This window comes from Thermobia domestica, chromosome 13 (assembly GCF_964235325.1).
Source record: "Thermobia domestica chromosome 13, izTheDome1.hap1.1, whole genome shotgun sequence".
NCBI lineage: Eukaryota > Metazoa > Arthropoda > Insecta > Zygentoma > Lepismatidae > Thermobia > Thermobia domestica.
The window spans coordinates 39,713,010-39,730,552 of record NC_137466.1 but is presented as its reverse complement, the minus strand read 5'-3'; positions in this window follow the sequence as shown (position 1 = coordinate 39,730,552).

Sequence of the window (17,543 nt, the reverse complement as noted above, 5' to 3'; positions counted from 1 at the left end):
TGATTTGGCAGACAACTCTGTTGTTGTTGTAAAAGTCTCTTTATGTCCAATGGAACTTAGTGATACCCAGTTAAGTCGTGTACTCTCCCAGTATGGGGATATTCAGAATATTGCTGATGAACAGTACTCTACTGATCATATTTATCTCACCCGCACGGGTCGCAAACTCGTCAAAATGACTGTTAAACGTAACATTCCATCCTTTGTTACTGTTTGTGGTTTACGTCTTTTTGTCAGTTACGCCGGTCAAATCCAGACCTGCGCGGTCTGCAACTCTCAGGACCATTTTGTACAGGATTGTCCTAAGAAGAGAACTCCACCTTTACCCAGGTCTACTTCTGTGTCTCCAGGTGTCCGCATGCCGTGCAACCTTCCAGTGGAAACATCAGCTCCCGATACCGGTTGTTACAGTGCATTTCCTGTTCTACAGAAGGATACCCACATACCCGCGTCGTCCCCGATTTTGCCACTTGCAAGTGCTGCATCTAGTGTTCCCGACATTCATCCCGTCCACCCTTCCATTGCTGACAGATCACCTAGTATGGAAGTGACACCTACTCCCGATGCTGACGAGACAGGTGTTCCATCACCAGTTCCTGTGACTGACCAGCCACTTCTACTAAACTCTGAGGTAGGTGATAGAAATACAATAGAGGGGCACAGTGCAGTTCCTCTCGCAGTTGGTTCCATTGACACCACTGGTTTTGAAGATGCTACTAGTGATACCATAAGTGATTCCGATCTGAGTGTAGCATCCTGCGAAAAGCGCAAGTTAACTCAACTTCAGTTTAACAGTAGTGCAGTGTCTAAAAATTCTAAAGGTAACCGCAGTGATGAAACAACAAGTGGTCACAATGTTAGGAAAACACGAGCTTCGACCAAAAAGTTGAAATCTGTTGTTCAATCAGACGGCGAATAGTGCATTGCCCATCTTTGGTATCAATAATTTATATTGTTTATATATTTCCTCCTTGTTTCTACTTTACACATGTTCTTGTTCCCGCATTGCTTTACTTTCATGTATTTACTTTGTATATTTTTTGTAATGTTTAGTTTTCGTTTTGCCACAGTCAATTTAAATCGTCTTACTTCTCCGGTCAAATTACACGCCCTACGAGATTTTATATATCAGGAAGAAGTTGATATTCTATTTGCTCAGGAGGTGGCAGTACCCGATTTTCCAGACATCCCTAATTATTCACGTGTTTCACGCTTCACTGAAAATGGTTTAGGAACTGCTATTCTATACCGCAGTGATATTGACTTTCAAGCGCTTCTCCAAATGCCTACTGAACGTATCACCTTAGGAACACTAGACAATATACGCCTGTGTACAGCATATGCTCCAAGCGGTTCGAATCATGCACGAGAGCGCAATAGTTTCTTTAATACTGAGCTTGCTCAAGCGTTACATAATGGTTCTTCTCCTTGTATATTAGCCGGAGACTTTAATGCTGTTTTGGCACCAATAGATATGACCCCAAATTATACCTTCTCAGCCAGTCTGTCCAATTTAATTGCCACCTATGATCTAGTCGACGTGTGGCGACACTTATTTCCAACCACGCCTGGCCATACTTTCTTTACAGGGACGAGTTCCTCAAGATTGGATAAATTCTATATCAGTCGCACTCTTATACATCAGGTTCAACACATGGCTGTGGTCCCAGTCTGTTTTAGTGATCATCATGCTGTACTCATGACCATCAAACTACCAGCCCACAAATTTCTCAAACGTAGCCCATTGTGGTACTTTAATACGTCAATTTTACGTGAGCCCGAATATGAAGCTCTGATACATCCTGAATGGAAAGGCCTCCTTCATGTGAAACAACGCTACAAAGGTTCTCTCATGCAATTTTGGGAAAACCGTGTTAAACGAACTTTTTGCTCTGTGACCAAACAATATTGTCGAACTAGAAACGCCGATCATTATCAGCAATATCACTACTATACTGGTCTATTGCGAGATTACATGATAGAACAACAACGCGGGGGTCAAGTCCGACCTCAAATTCAGCAGATCAAAGCTCATTTATTAACGCTGCATAAACGACGTATGCAAGGTTTTATGATTCGTAGCAAAACACGTCAATATGATGACACTGAACAGGCAAGTATCCACCAAATACGCAAGGAGCGCACACGGGGCAGACAAAAATTGATTTCTAAAATTAAGGGTGACGATGGCCGTGTGTATGAGGGCGTAAACGTCATGACTTGTTTTCTTGATTATTATAAACAATTATATGCTCAACCTCCTACTAGTTGTACTGATTCTTCTATACTAGAGTATATTCCCTCTGTTTTAACGGATGATGATCGAGAGTGTCTATCGGGTCCGTTCACAATAGACGAGGTCGAACAGTCCATCCGATTAGGGAAACTAGGAAAGTCCACAGGTATTGATTCTCTACCACTAGAATTCTATGTTACATTTATAGATATTTTAGCTCCTTTTCTCACCGACCTTTTTAATGAATACCGCACACATTTTGTTTTAGGCCAGTCTCTCAGAACGGGCATTACTGTTTTGGTCCCCAAACATTCATCAGCATCAAGTGTTACACATTTCCGGCCACTAAGTCTCTTGTGCACGGACCTAAAACTATTAACTCGTTGTCTGACGATCAGAATGAAAACATACCTTGGAAAGCTGTTAAGTCCTTGCCAATACGGTCTTGGCCACAATAACCCTATTTATAAGGCCTTATCCAATCTCAGAGATTTTATTTCCTTTCATGAGTCCGCCGATCCTTCTTCGGTAGCTATTTTATCCACCGATTACTCCAAGGCCTTTGACAGAATTAATCACAATTATCTCTTCCAAGTTTTAGCTAAATATGGATTTGGTGACCTTTTCATTTCTCTTATCAAAGGAATATATACGAAACGAATTACCAGGTTAAAGCTAAATGGAGGTTTAAGTGCTCCCATCTCTGTTTGTAATGGTATTCTACAAGGGGACACAATGTCTAGTATTTTATTTAGTTTATCTTTAGCGCCTCTTGTATATGCGGCACACCGCCTACTCCCTGGTGTTCCTGTGTATAACAACAGTCTAGCAGTGCAATCATACATTGATGACACACACTATATATTACGCAACGACGCAGATCTGGAATGTATACAGAAGTTACTAAACCTTTATCAACACGCCTCAGGCGCGCAACTTAATAAAGCAAAAACAAAAATATTGTGTTTACATGAACAATATCAGTCTCTGTATAGTAGAACGTTTGACACTGTTCCATCAATCAAAATACTTGGTATTGTATGGTATCCTACTTTACAACAGACTATCACGAAAACATATGAAGTCATAGCCTCTAAGATCCGAAGTATTTTAATAACGCATAAATCACGTAATCTTAGTCTTTTCAGCAGAAATTTGTTTCTTAAAACTACTGTGTTTAGCTTACTATGGCATTCTGCACAGATTTTCCCGTTACCAAAGCCTATCTATAAGTCTTTAAACAGTCAGGCGTTGTTTTTTCTCTGGCATAATAAAGCTTTAAGAGTAGGTCAAACACAACTACTTTTGCCTGCAGCAAAAGGAGGAATAGAGTTCATGGATATTGGAATTCAGTCACGTGCTCTGCTTGTGCATAGAAGTTGTCGTATGGTTTGTTCCCACCCCGATTCGATCACTGCTACGGTTTTCAATGTCTGTTTTCAGTGTATTGACCTTGTGCTTCCGATTCCTATCTTTCCTTGGGCGATTAAATTCCCTCACCTTCGCGATGTAGTACTTGATATGCTGTATGCAATAGTCGCACGACAGCAGATCGAAATTAGGTCAGTCAAAGAAATATACTGGCACTATCAGAGCACGTGGGTATCTGTTACGCCACACGTCATGCTTCACGTGCCATGCAAAAACTGGAGTCACATCTGGAAAAACATAACTGCCAAGTTTTTAACTCACAAACAGAAAGAAATGTGGTATTTTATTGTTAATAATGTATATGAAACGTCTGCTAGGCTCTTTAATCTAGGAATCACCTCTACAAATGTATGCTATTATTGTAATCAGATAGACACTCTTGAACATCGATTCCATAACTGTTTTGACATACCACCCATTTGGCAGGCTTTTAGCACTATACTTAGTAGAATATGTCGTACCTCACAAACTGTTTTTAGCGTACATAATGTAATATTATTTCCAGATTTTCATTACTTTCCTAGCTATAAACATAATGCTGTGATCTGGTTTACTGTACAAACTATCATGTTTATTCTTGTAACAGCACGACCATTGTGTCTTGAAATGTATGAGATGTATTTAACATACCAGGCTATGAAGGTCTCTCCTGTATGTAAACGAAAGTATTTTGCCAACTACTTATCTGCAATAGCTCCCACACTTTCTTATGATGTAACCCACAAACAAAAAAAAAAAAAAAAAAAATGAACTGAACCGGTAAGTTTTTTTTTTTTTTGAATAATGTTTTTATCTTGAATAATATTTTACACTTTCAGTGAGGCTGTGAATAGTAAATATCCTTGTATATTTCTCTGTATTTCAATGGAAATAAAGTTATTAAAAAAAAAAAAAAAGGTAGTATAGTGGTTAGTATCCCCGCCTGTCACGCGGGAGACCGGGGTTCGATTCCCCGTCGGGGAGCCATGTTTTGTCTCTCAAAAGAATATTATTGTTTCCTTATATAATTATTATTATGTTAAATGAAATGGTTGGGATCTGTTAACAGATTTATTAGACAGATAATATACAAAGTCACATTCTGCCTTTTCGCTATTATAGGCACAATTATAGAGACTACTTAATTATTTATATATATGTGCCTTTAGCATTAGCAGATATCTTTTACACAAACACATTAACAAATGGGAGCCAACTTGAGATTTGCATTCTCAAAGCAAATGTACTATTCAATCATAATAATTACACAAATTATAAATCTGAATGCTCAGTAGTATAAGTGAAGCCTGTTGTTGGAAGACCTACCAACAATCTGGCATAGCAAATGTCATCATAACAAATAAGCAGTTAGGAGAGAAAGGACAACTTACTGGCTAGGAGAGTGTGCTGCCATTCTTGAAAAACCTCGAAGAACCTTGGTAGTCGAATCAACTTGAATCTTCAAATCTTCACTTGTTGTTAAAAGTGAGTCCTTTTATATGATTGTGGCAGAACACTTTCCCTTTCACCAGAAGTTGTTTACAATGATTTGTCCGTCTGATGAAATATCTTGTTTTCTAAAGAGTGTTGCTATTGCCTTTATATTTAAAATCAGTTTTTTAAAAAGTTTTAATTATACTCAAATATAATTATCAAATATATATTAAACAACACACTATGGGGCGTAATTTTTTCTTTAAACAGTCTATGTAAAAGGTTATTTTTCGTGACAAATTATCTATTAAAAAAGCAAATTATCTTACATAAAACAGTCACAAATAGAACATACTATATGGAAGAAGGATCTGTTTTGGTATCACTGTACCGAACGGAGGTGATTCAGCACCTTGCCTATGCCAGTCATACTGATTAATCATCAATAGGGCAACCCCAAAGCATAAAAAGCATAAAAATCATAACAGCAATTTAGACATATGGTTGGTACCTTGAACATGGTTGTGGTTGTCTAAGGGTCCAGGAGAAACAAATTTTAAAAGCATAATAAAGCATAATTTTAGAAAATAAAGCAATTTAAAATATATAGGACAGTGCTTGGAAAATTCTATTAGAACAATTCTTTAAAGATTCTGTTTAACTACAAGTTTAACATACTGTATTAATATTTTTAAACCAATATTTACAATGCAAAATCATTGACAACATAGCAAATGTAACAATGGAAAGCTTATTTTTATTTCTGTAAACTTTCCGGTGTAACACTTTGAAGTGGAGAAAAGAAAAAAGGGAAAGAACAAGAAAACTTTCCGCCAGCAATGAATAAACAATAGTTTTCTTCTAAGTGTAAGTGCCCAGTAATGTATGATGATTTGAAATATACAAAAAGTGCAGAAGAACTCCACAAAATATTGTTATGTGGGTTGGGGGGAAGAAAAAAGGGCCCGCGAGATTTTAACTGATTCTTGTAGTATTCGACGAGAGAAATCGATTAGTGAAGAAATTTTCAAAATCGGCACAGGCAAACATGGAGAAAATCGCATTTTCATGTACCGGTTCAAAATGAGGAAGGAAAATGGGCCCGCGGTGTAAAGATGTTCATTTGCCTAGAAACCATACCGTTCAACATATGCTGAAAGGGACGTTAAACTCAAAATCAAATCAAATCAATTTTCTTCCAATCAACTTTTACACATATAAAAGCGAAGTCAAATTAATGAATTTCCTAAAATAATTTTTCTTCTCCTATGAATAACGTATTGGTGTATTTCCTACAATCTGTGAGTCTTGGTCCCATGTTTCAACTGCTGATAATAAGAAATCTAGTATACATACATACACACACACACACACACACACACACACACACATATATATATATATATATATATATATATATATATATATATATATATATATATATATATATATGTGTGTGTGTGTGTGTGTGTGTGTGTGTATGTATGTATACTAGATTTCTGTGTGTGTGTGTAGCCTAAACATGGTGATCTTTTGTAATGTAAGGCCAGCCCTGAAAAGGAATTATGTAACCTTAAGAAAAAGTTGCTGAGTGCATACTTTGCTCCCGTTCCTGTTGATTTCCAGGATTTTTCTCACATAATTTCAGTCTACGTTCTTTCCTCAAAGTAAGCAACATTGTTTCAGAAACCATACAACACAACAGGGATAATTATCGTTTTATATATTTTGTTGCAAATTCTTCGACGAAATTCGCAAACACAACAGTTTGGACGAAATAATAACACAAATAATAATAATTTTAGTTCTAGAAGGCAAAGTTTGTTTTCGACATAAGTGTGCAAAATTCCTGTTCACTGTACATCTTTTGTTAAAAAAACATACAGATTTTTCTTTTTTATATTTAAGACACTGGTATACTTCACCATGTTGTGCCTTTCTAAAAACTGTAGTATATAAAATGGTGCCGAAACCCCGAGGAACTTCGATAACGTTAAGTGTAAAACCTGAATTAAAATTATTTCTCACATTGAAGATGTACGTAACTTAAGATCTCAAGCTCACAATTTTGCTAAATATACAACTTAGGTATTCCATGTTATTTAGTTTTCTAGCTGCAAATAATACACTGAAATTGAAAGTTATTGTTTAAACACGAATAAGATTTTAAAATATTGTTTTGAATTGATAGTAGCTGCAACACTGACACCCTCTTTTGACTCTTCTAGTATGTAATTTTTGTGCATTACATAAATATTCTGTAATTTAATCCATGATACAGCTGTATGCTAGTTTATATACTGGTGGTTCCCAACCTGAAGGATTCGCCCCTAGGAATGTGTGAGCTACTGACAGATATAAAGTACAATTGTAATCTAGTATGTATATGCTATTATTATTATTATTATTATTATTATTATTATTATTATTATTATTATTATTATTAATTATTATTATTATTATTAATTATTATTATTATTATTATTATTATTATTATTATTATTATTATTATTATTATTATTATTATTATTATTATTATTATTATTATTATTATTATTTTAATTTTCAGTTTGGGCCTGGAAATGTTTCTTCCATGTTTCTCGATTTTCAGCTTTCTCTTTCAACTCCCAATATTTTCTTCTCTTTCACGTCATAGATCAGTTGTGTTCTTCTTCTCCCTACTCCTCGCTTTCCTTCCATCTTTCCTTCTATGGCGGTATGAAGAGGAAGACAATTTCTTCGCAAGATGTGTCCGATCCAAAAGCCTTCCTGCGAAGGATTCTGGTTAGAAGCGTCTTCTCCTCTCCTATTCGTTTTAAAACGTCTTCGTTTGTTCTTACTTTCGTAAACGTCTTTCAGTCTATTTTAAATTCTTCATCTTTCTCCAACACCACATTTTGAAACTCTCTAAATATTTCTTCTCTAACTTCCGTAATGTCCAAGTCTCTGAAATATAAAGGCAATTGCTCCATATATAGCACTTGACCAATTTCTTCCTTAGTCCAATATTAAGGCTCCTAGTTAAGAGTGACCTTTTCTTGTTGAATGAGTCTTTGGCTATGGCAATTCTCGACCTCATCATGCTGGTGCAATACGTGTCTTTCGTCAAAATACTTCCCAGATATTTGAAATGGTCGACCTCTTCAAGTATTCTTTGTTCTACTCTGACCCGTAAGGGCGAATTTCCACGCGATATTCTCATGACTTTCAATTTTTCGATGTTGATTTCCATTCCATATAGTTTTCCAGTATCAACTACTTTGTCCATCATCTTCTGTAGTCCTTCTTCGGTTCTAGCTATAATAACCGTATCATCTGCAAACCTGATCTTGTTAATGATCGGTCCTCCAATCATGAAATCTCCAATTCCCGTTAATGGTTCCTTTATTAACCATTCGCTATAAATGTTGAATAATTGGGGCGACATACTACATTCTTATCTGACCCCTCTTCAAATCTTCACACCATTGGTTTCCTAAGAGGGAGCATCATCATCATCATCATCACCCACGCCAAAAACGTACAAGAAAATTTGTGATTGAATGAAATATATTGGATTTTTTTTTTTGATCAGGGCCACAACACTTTTGAACAGTCTCTAAATCGAGTTTTCATATTGTTTTACGGAATAAGCACGTCATACTGAGTTAAATGATAGTTTAGGTTTTGGCTACAGGGTGTCCATATCGTCCTGCAGGAAACTAACATTAAAAAAAAACTTCGAAACTGATACGTTTAAGTGTATAAATTTTTGGGGTTGGAAGAAGGGAAGTTTAAAGTATTGTTCTGGTCACAATGCTCCATGACGTTTGCGCTGGTAATCACGCGACTTAAGATGGCGTTCATTAAAAAAAGGCACAATGTGTTTTGTGGTTTTCGGAATTAAAATCTCGCGTTTCAGTGCGAAGAAAGTTCCAAACAACGTATAGAAAAACACCCCCAGCAGAAACAAGTATCAAGAGGTGGTACGAGAAGTTCAAAGAAATGGGGAGTGTGTCAGATTTACCAGACAGTGGAAGGCCAGGAACGACTGAGGATGTGATTCATACGTTGCAGGACAGCGTAGCCAGGAGTCCAATGAAGTCGCTTAAACGTAGGTCATTGGAACTGGGAATACCGAAGTCAACATTACACAAGATCGTACGCAAGAAGTTGAAGATCCGGCCCTATAAGTTAAAATTTGTGCACGAGCTGATAGAGGAAGACTGTGACATGAGAATGCAATTCTGTGAGTCAATGCTTACCCGCTTACAAGAAGATGGTGACCTTCTGTCTCGATTTCTGTTTTCAGATGAAGCCACATTTTCTGTGTCGGGAAAAGTGAACAGGCACAACTGCCGGATTTGGGGGAATGGAAAATCCACATGAACTCGAGGAGCACAAGCGGGCTAGTCCCAAAGTCAATGTGTGGTGTGCTGTTTCAATGGACCACATTATCGACTCTTTTTTCTTCGAGGAAGACGGTAAATAGTAACAAATATCTGAACATGCTACAGACATTCCTTTTGCCAGAACTTACTAGGTTAGGCATCCTTAATGAAGTCCACATGCAACATGATGGGGCACCGCCGCACTATGCCCTTTAAGTTCGACAGTTTCTTAAAGAAGAATTTAAGGAGAGATGGATTGGCCGAAGAGGACCCACACCTTGGCCTGCAAGATCACCAGATTGGTCGCCTTGTGATTACTGGCTGTGAGGACACGTAAAGACCAAAGTGTATTCGCAGAAGCCAGCTAATCTGCACAATCTCAAGAACAAAATAACTGATGTGATTTTGAACATTCCAGACGAGCACCGCAAACAAGCAATTCTTGGTTTCCCAAAAAGACTGCAAGAGTGTTTGGACGTGAATGGTGCACAATTGGAGGTTTTTCGATGAACCTTAGCTAGCTGAAACAAAACTTTGAACCTTCTGTAAGTACACCATAAAGTATTTGTTAATACATTACGTAGTTTCCAAGTTATAGAGTTTTACTTTCCTGCAGGACTTTATGGACATCCTGTATATGTAGTTCGCGAGTTATGAGGCATACAAGAAAATGTTTGATTGAATTAAATATATTGGATTTTTAGGATCAGGGACCACACAATTTCTGAACGGCTCCTAAATCGAGGTTTCGTATGTTTTGCCAAATGAGGACATCATACTGAGTTAAGTGGTAATTTGTGTTTTGGCTGCACTATGTAGAATTCTCTAGATATAAGGCCTACAAGAAAAAAAATGTCTGAAATATATTGGATATTTTGATCCAAAAATAGATATATATTTAAGGCACTGGTATACTTCACCATATTGTGCCTTTCTAAAAACTGTATAACATTGTACTTGTGTTGACAAGGAATGTTGTTGCTAAAGAGAAGTGTGAAACCTGAATTAAAATTATTTTCTACATTTAAGGTGTACAACATTTCAGTGGGGAAATTAAGAATTTTGAAAACGTTATACTTTCGTATTCTGTTATTTAGTTTTCTAGTAGCAAGTAATATATAGATATTAAGAGTTGTTGTTACGTAAACAAGACCGAGGAACCCAAATATTCTTAGAATTAGAAATAATTTCAACGTTAAGCACCATCTTTTAATTCTTCAAGTGTTTATTTATTGTGTACCCCATAAGTATTCTATAATTTAGCAATGATCAGTAGCGTATTTAAGGGGGGATTCTGGGCTTAAGTACCCCCGAAATCTTACTTACAATAGTAAAGTAAATGAAATTATCTTGCAGAATCCTCACATTTCCAGGCAAAGTCCCCCCGGAAGTTAGCAAAGCCCCCAGAAACAAAATCGTAAATATTCCACTGGCAATGATATATTATTACTCTATGTATCATTGGTTAGCAACCTGGAGGGAGTTGTGTGAGCTACAGACAGAATTGAATTTGGTTGTGGTTGAATCTCGGGAAAGTAGCTGAACCGATGAAAATGATTTTTGAATATAGTTATCACCTACCCGTAACTGTGTTTTTATAACGCTAGTTTGTTTAAAATGCATATCATAAGAGGGGAGCGGGGAGACATAATTTCAGAGAAAAATTGAGTATCCAACGAGACCATGAAATTAGGAAGGTTAAAAACTCACTATGAAAACTTCTCATTAAAAAATAAACGAATACGTGGTCCAAAAATTTTCAACATTCTCGCCTTAAGGGGCCATCACGTGACCTCGGCTGAATAATTTGAAATGTATTATAAAAGTTATAATTACTTACCGCAAGTTAGGTTTCTTATTATGTAACTTTGTTCCAAGGTCGTATTCTAAAGGAAGGGTAAATCAAAATTTCAGTCAGAAATAATGTATCTAACGAACCCTTTCAAAGATGCTGAAACTCGTTAAATAAATTTTTCTTTAAAAATAAGTGCAGATGTGCCTCAGCCATTAGAAACATTTCAGTCTCAAAGAAGCAAATGGATAATTATCATAACTGTTTACACCACATTTAAATAGAAGTCTATTATTTGTAATCACATCACGTGAAGACGGTTGACGATCATGAAATGAATTTTCTAAGATAAGTTGATTTGGAGTTTAACGGTCCTATCATGAGCTAAGCTATATGAGATGTGGACCTACTAATTAACGTGGAATCCAAAGCACATGAGCTCCCGCCTTGAATCGAATCCGGTTCTCCCACGTCAAAGGAGCGTGCGCTAACCGCTTAGCCACGGATGAACCCTTGTCCAACATGGTGCCTACCTGGGGTTAGAATTTTGTAATTTCCCTTTGATTCAAGAGCGTATCCTAGTGTATCTCTACAAAGTGGTTCAGATCATAAAATCAATTCAGATCAGGATGGTTCTCGAATATAGGAGATTGGGAATTGACGGTCACTTAATGGAAATTTTAATTTTGTCCCCAAATATGAATATAAAACAAGAAGTATATTTTTTATGGATAAAGTAGTCTTTCTACTACAATAATACAGAGTTACAAGCTCGTATCCACGAATAGAAACGTTGAGATATGCTGTTAACCGCAATTTCCCACTTGTGCGGGAAATGTCAGTCAGCAGGAAAATAAGGTAGCGAAGGTAGAATATAACCCTAACAATGCGAAAGCGCAACACTTGCCGTACTTGCGTTATTCGAGTATCGACATTTGTGGTACTGGGTCTTTTGCGGTACTGTTCAAAATAACTTCTTTTTCTCCAAGCTGAGAGAGGATATTTTCGAGTATCCAGTTAAAAGATAGGTACACAATATCAACTTCTACACAAAGACCAAGTTTTATCACATTGGTGTAGCCAGCAAGTTGTTCTAGGGGGAGAATAAATGACTTTTTAAGGGGACCCGCGCTTTTTGCATACTAAAAGAGGACTAAAAATCTTTTTGAGAATGAAAATCATTATTAACTCACCATGCATACATATAAACCTTTCTCGTGGCACTTAAGAACATGTAATACGGAATTATTGAAAGAGCAACTTGCTAACCGAATGATTTGTCACAAGTCACCCATTTGGGATGCAATTGTTATTGTTATGAGCATATTTAGGTATTTTTGGTCAGATCTAGCTTGGAATAAATATAAGAAACAAAGTTCAAATATTGTAAGTTGACATCTCTAAGTTTTCGATTAATTTCAGTCAAGAGTTTATACACCACACTTTCTACCTCCAACTTAAATGGATACTCAAGTCAAGTTTTTGTGTATAAAGATTCGGTAATTTGAATATTATAGAAATTGTTCCCCTGTCCCATTGGAAGCGGACTTTAAATATCGTATTCCACACCTTTAAATTGAAAGAGTTGAGTTGGTTTTGAGTTGAACGTCCCGTTCAGCATCGAGGCTATATGAGACGTGGACGTACTGATTAACGTGTAATCCGAACCACATGACCTCCCGCCGGAAATCGAACCCGGATCTCCTACGCCAAAGGCGCCTACGCTAACCGCTTAGCCACGGAGGAGCTCTTCAAATTGAAAGAATAGTCACATTTGACAGTTGGTAGTTTCACGATAGTCAAAATTTCCATAATATATCCAGTAATTCCCATGTGATATTATTTCTGTCTTTCTGCATTGGAGTTCCCTATCTCTTAAGTCATGTACTTCCCCAATTTTCTTCCTGGGTCAATAAGAAAATTTGTAGTGCTTCTAGCGAGAATAGAAGCATGAATCAAGCACAATCAGTTCGCTCACGCTAACAATGACGCCAAACCGGAGCTAAATAATAATAACAAAATTTAAACATTCACTTTCTTTCTTAATATTTTCTATTCGCACCAGAAGATGGTAAATTTCGATGCCTTGGTAACGAGAAGACTTGGAAAAGATTAAGAATATAGTACCGATATATATAGAAAGGATAGACAAGAATACGCAAATTTTATTCTAATTAGTGTATTATTAAAAATAATGTCTACAACAAAAGACTTTTTTTTGGGGGGGGGGCATTTTTAACTTTGAAGTTTAGAGCACCAAATAGTTGCATCATGTATATACAGAGTGTTAATGAACTATAACGACAAACTGTAAAAATACCTCACATAAAAGTTTCCTCACATAAAAATGAGAGAAAAATTTCATATTGACCTATGGCGAAAAGTGCATAGTTTCAGAGCTAGGGCTGTCCAAAATCGCGAAAAAGCCAAATTTGAATAGGCCCTATTTCGAATTCTAGAAACTGTAGATGGTGGTCCTTATCAACGTAAAGGAAGCTACGCATACATAATACAAAAGCGCATATTTCGTCAATTTTTAATAGGTATACAGGATATTTCCTACAGGGTGTAATTCTCACATATGCTCTCAATAGAATTTTCAGATATGCCCTGATTTCAAGGAGGGTTCAAAGTAGGCAGAAGGTATGTCTCAACAACAATGGACATCAAATGCTTCGGAGGGAAGTTGGAAGTGTTAGGAACGGGCAGCTCCATGTTTTTTGTTCGGAATAATGTGTGGTGTGATGCATTTCGTCACAGTATATTTCACGTTTTCTTGACTTAGGCCCTATAAGCGTGAAAGAAAACATTGGATCATGCATTTTCCCGAGTGCGGGAAATCCTGCTGCTGACGATTCTTAACACTTCCAACATCGCACCAAAGGATTCTGTGTTCACTGCTATCAAAGCTTATCGTTTGCCTACTTTGGATCAATTATAAAGTCAGAGCATATCTCAAAATTCGGGTGGTGGCATGTCTGCGAATTTTACCTTGTACGGAATAGTCTGTACGCCCACTGAAAATTAATGAAGTATGCATTTCTGGATTGTGCATGCGTGACTTCCTTTATACTGATAAGGACCACCATCCACAGTTTCTGGAATTCGAAATAGGGCCTATTCCAATTTGGCTTTTTCGCGATTTTGAACAGCTCTAGCTCCGAAACTATGCACTTTTTGCCATAGTACAACGATAACGTTGTATGTAACATTAGCAATCTGTGCCTATTTACAGAAAGGGATCAGAGGCGAATTATGTGAGAAGTATAATGTATAAAGAAAAAGAAAGACATAGATTTCGAGATATTATTTGTGTAATCGGTAACTAAAATAAGAGTTGTTGTTACTATAGCAACGATATAAATAAATGTACATGTACGTAGACATCTTGACGAGAAAATAAGTGTGTGTATGAAGGTCTAGATATTTTATGGTATATGCAGAAAAGTTAATTATGTACACTTCTCATGGTCAAATATTAAAAACCAGTTAAGAAAGTGTTAAACGCTTTGAATTATTTTGAAGATTAACTTAAATATGAACCAGGCCCTTACAAAAATTGGTACCTCACCACGGGAGTTATATAAGTGTCGTTTCGAAGGTTAGTAAAAACGGCAAGCTTTCAAAGCGATATTAATATTACTATATTGCGTAGTGGAAAAGTAATTAAGCGAAATATGGCCATGAGTATGGAAAGTAATAATATGATTGGTGAACAGAGTGTATATCATGAATTGATTCCGAGTGACAATCTGGCTGATCTTCTAAAAGACTTGGCCCAACAAATAAGAAATCAGTCAGAGCAAATGAAGAACCAGTCCGAGCAAATTCAAGAAAAAATGAACCAGAAATTAACTCAGTTAGCCAAGGACTTTGACGAAAAAATAGTGAAGCTAAATCAATGTAATGAAGACAGATGGGAGCATGTGCAACATCAGTTAAATCAGATGAACATACATGTGGTGGAAAAACTTGAGAAGTATGAAGAGAAAATAGAAAAAGTTGTACAAAGGGGCACAGAAATGCAAGAATCCATGGATGTTTTAGAATCAACAATTAATGCCTATGAAAACCATATTAAAGTACTGCGAGATGAAGTAAGTTTCATCAAGGAAAGGTGTATTCCCGGTACTTCATTCCAGGATACCGAAGGCACGAATCATCCTATAGCCACAGGTTGGGTACCTGATCATCCTCCCAGAACAACATTGGAATTTGATAGATCTTCGAGTGGTGCAGATAGCAGTGACGGAGAAGAACGAGTGAGGTAAACATCCAAGCGCAGACACCTCTCCAGTAGAGGTATGAAGACATCAATAGGTAAACAGTTGCGGTTTAGCGAAGTAAAGTCGCTCACAAAGTTTAGTGGCGTGCCAGGAGATATACCCGCTAGGGCATTTCTCGAAAAATTTCAGGATGAATGCGAGCTCATGGGTGTAAATGAGTCTCAATTCTTAAAAGTATTACCGCATATCTTGTTGCCACCTTGCTTAACATGGTTTAAGGCTATTAGAGGTAGTCTTCATTCGTATTCAGATTTTAAGAATGCTCTTTTATCAAATTATGAAAACGATTTTATGGTAGCAAATAGAGATGCTGTTTTGAGAACGAACCACTACAATCCGAAGTTACACCGGAGTATTACTGAATTTGTAGTATCGACATATCATGAGTTAAGATCATTAAATCCAAACCATCCGGAATACCGAATTATAGCTTCAATTAGGATCTTATTGCCATTTAGACTACAACAGTTGTTAATGTCGGCTCAGTGCATTAACTTCAACCATTTAATTATGCTCATTCAGAGTTATGAGAGCCAGTCTGCTATTCAGAATAATAAGATGCAGGATAGAGGTCAGGCACGTAATTATGTAATTATGTACGTAATCAGACGCAATATGCTTCTGTTCGTAATGTAGATATACAACCTAAAAATGATTCTAATGTTCGTAGTTTCAATAATAGAACGAGTAGTTATAATGAATGGTACCGGAAATCAAACGCAACCTAACTATAGAAATGGAGCTAGGAATTTCAGAAATAACAACAGGAATTTCAGTAGGAGTAATAGTTATCGCCGATCTTCACAAAATCAATTTGCAGATGGCAGGAACTTTGTAAACTGGAATCAAAATATGGTATCATCCTATGAAAGACAAGCACGTACACAAGATTGTGCTATACAATATTCCTTAAATGAACCCTTCGAATGTATAACTTGAGCCGACAAAAAGGCGTTCGATGGAACTGTATTGATTTGACCTTTGCTAACGTCCATGGTTACTATGTTCTTTATTCAATTTATTATTATAATATATGTAAAGTAATGTAATTATGTTGGTGATTCATGTCTTTTGCAAAGTTATCCCATAATTACTTATTTGAATATTATGAATATTTAAAAATAAAAGATCATACTTTTAACGTAAACTTATGAAAGTAATGACAGATATATCAAATAGATGCACCTTATTATATGGAAAGAGTAAGAATAATGAATATCGAATCTCTTAATTTTTCAAAGTTTATGTATTAAATGAGGACCATCAATGCGTTTATATGTTCCAACTTTGCTGACTTCTGATCCTATCAATATTTAATATTATGAAGATCTTTGTTTGTAAATAGTGTTGTTTGTATATGAAGGAATAGTTAATTTTGTACCCTAGAAGGAAACAACCAGTTAGGTTGAATTCTTGAATAGCCTTACTTATGATAATTGTAATTCGTCGTTACTAATACTGAGATATATTGACAAATATAAGAATGTGTAATGTTATAATATATTATATATATAAATGGAAAAGTAGAATATGTGTATTAAAGGTGATATTATATATATGAGGGCTATTCAAAAGGTAAATGTTTCATGATATCTAACCCAGGGTTCTTTCCTTCATAGTAAAACTATTATGGAAGTCCCGTTCGAGGCGACATCTACAACGATAACGTTGTATGTAACATTAGCAATCTGTGCCCATTTACAGAAAGGGATCAGAGGCGAATTATGTGAGCAGTATAATGTATAAAGAAAAGGAAAGACATATAGAGATTTCGAGATATTATTTGTGTAATCGGTAACTAAAATAAGAGTTGTTGTTACTATAGCAACGATATAAATAAATGTACATGTACGTAGACATCTTGACGAGAAAATATGTGTGTGTATGAAGGTCTAGATATTTTATGGTATATGCAGAAAAGTTAATTATGTACACTTCTCATGGTCAAATATTAAAAACCAGTTAAGAAAGTGTTAAACGCTTTGAATTATTTTGAAGATTAACTTAAATACGAA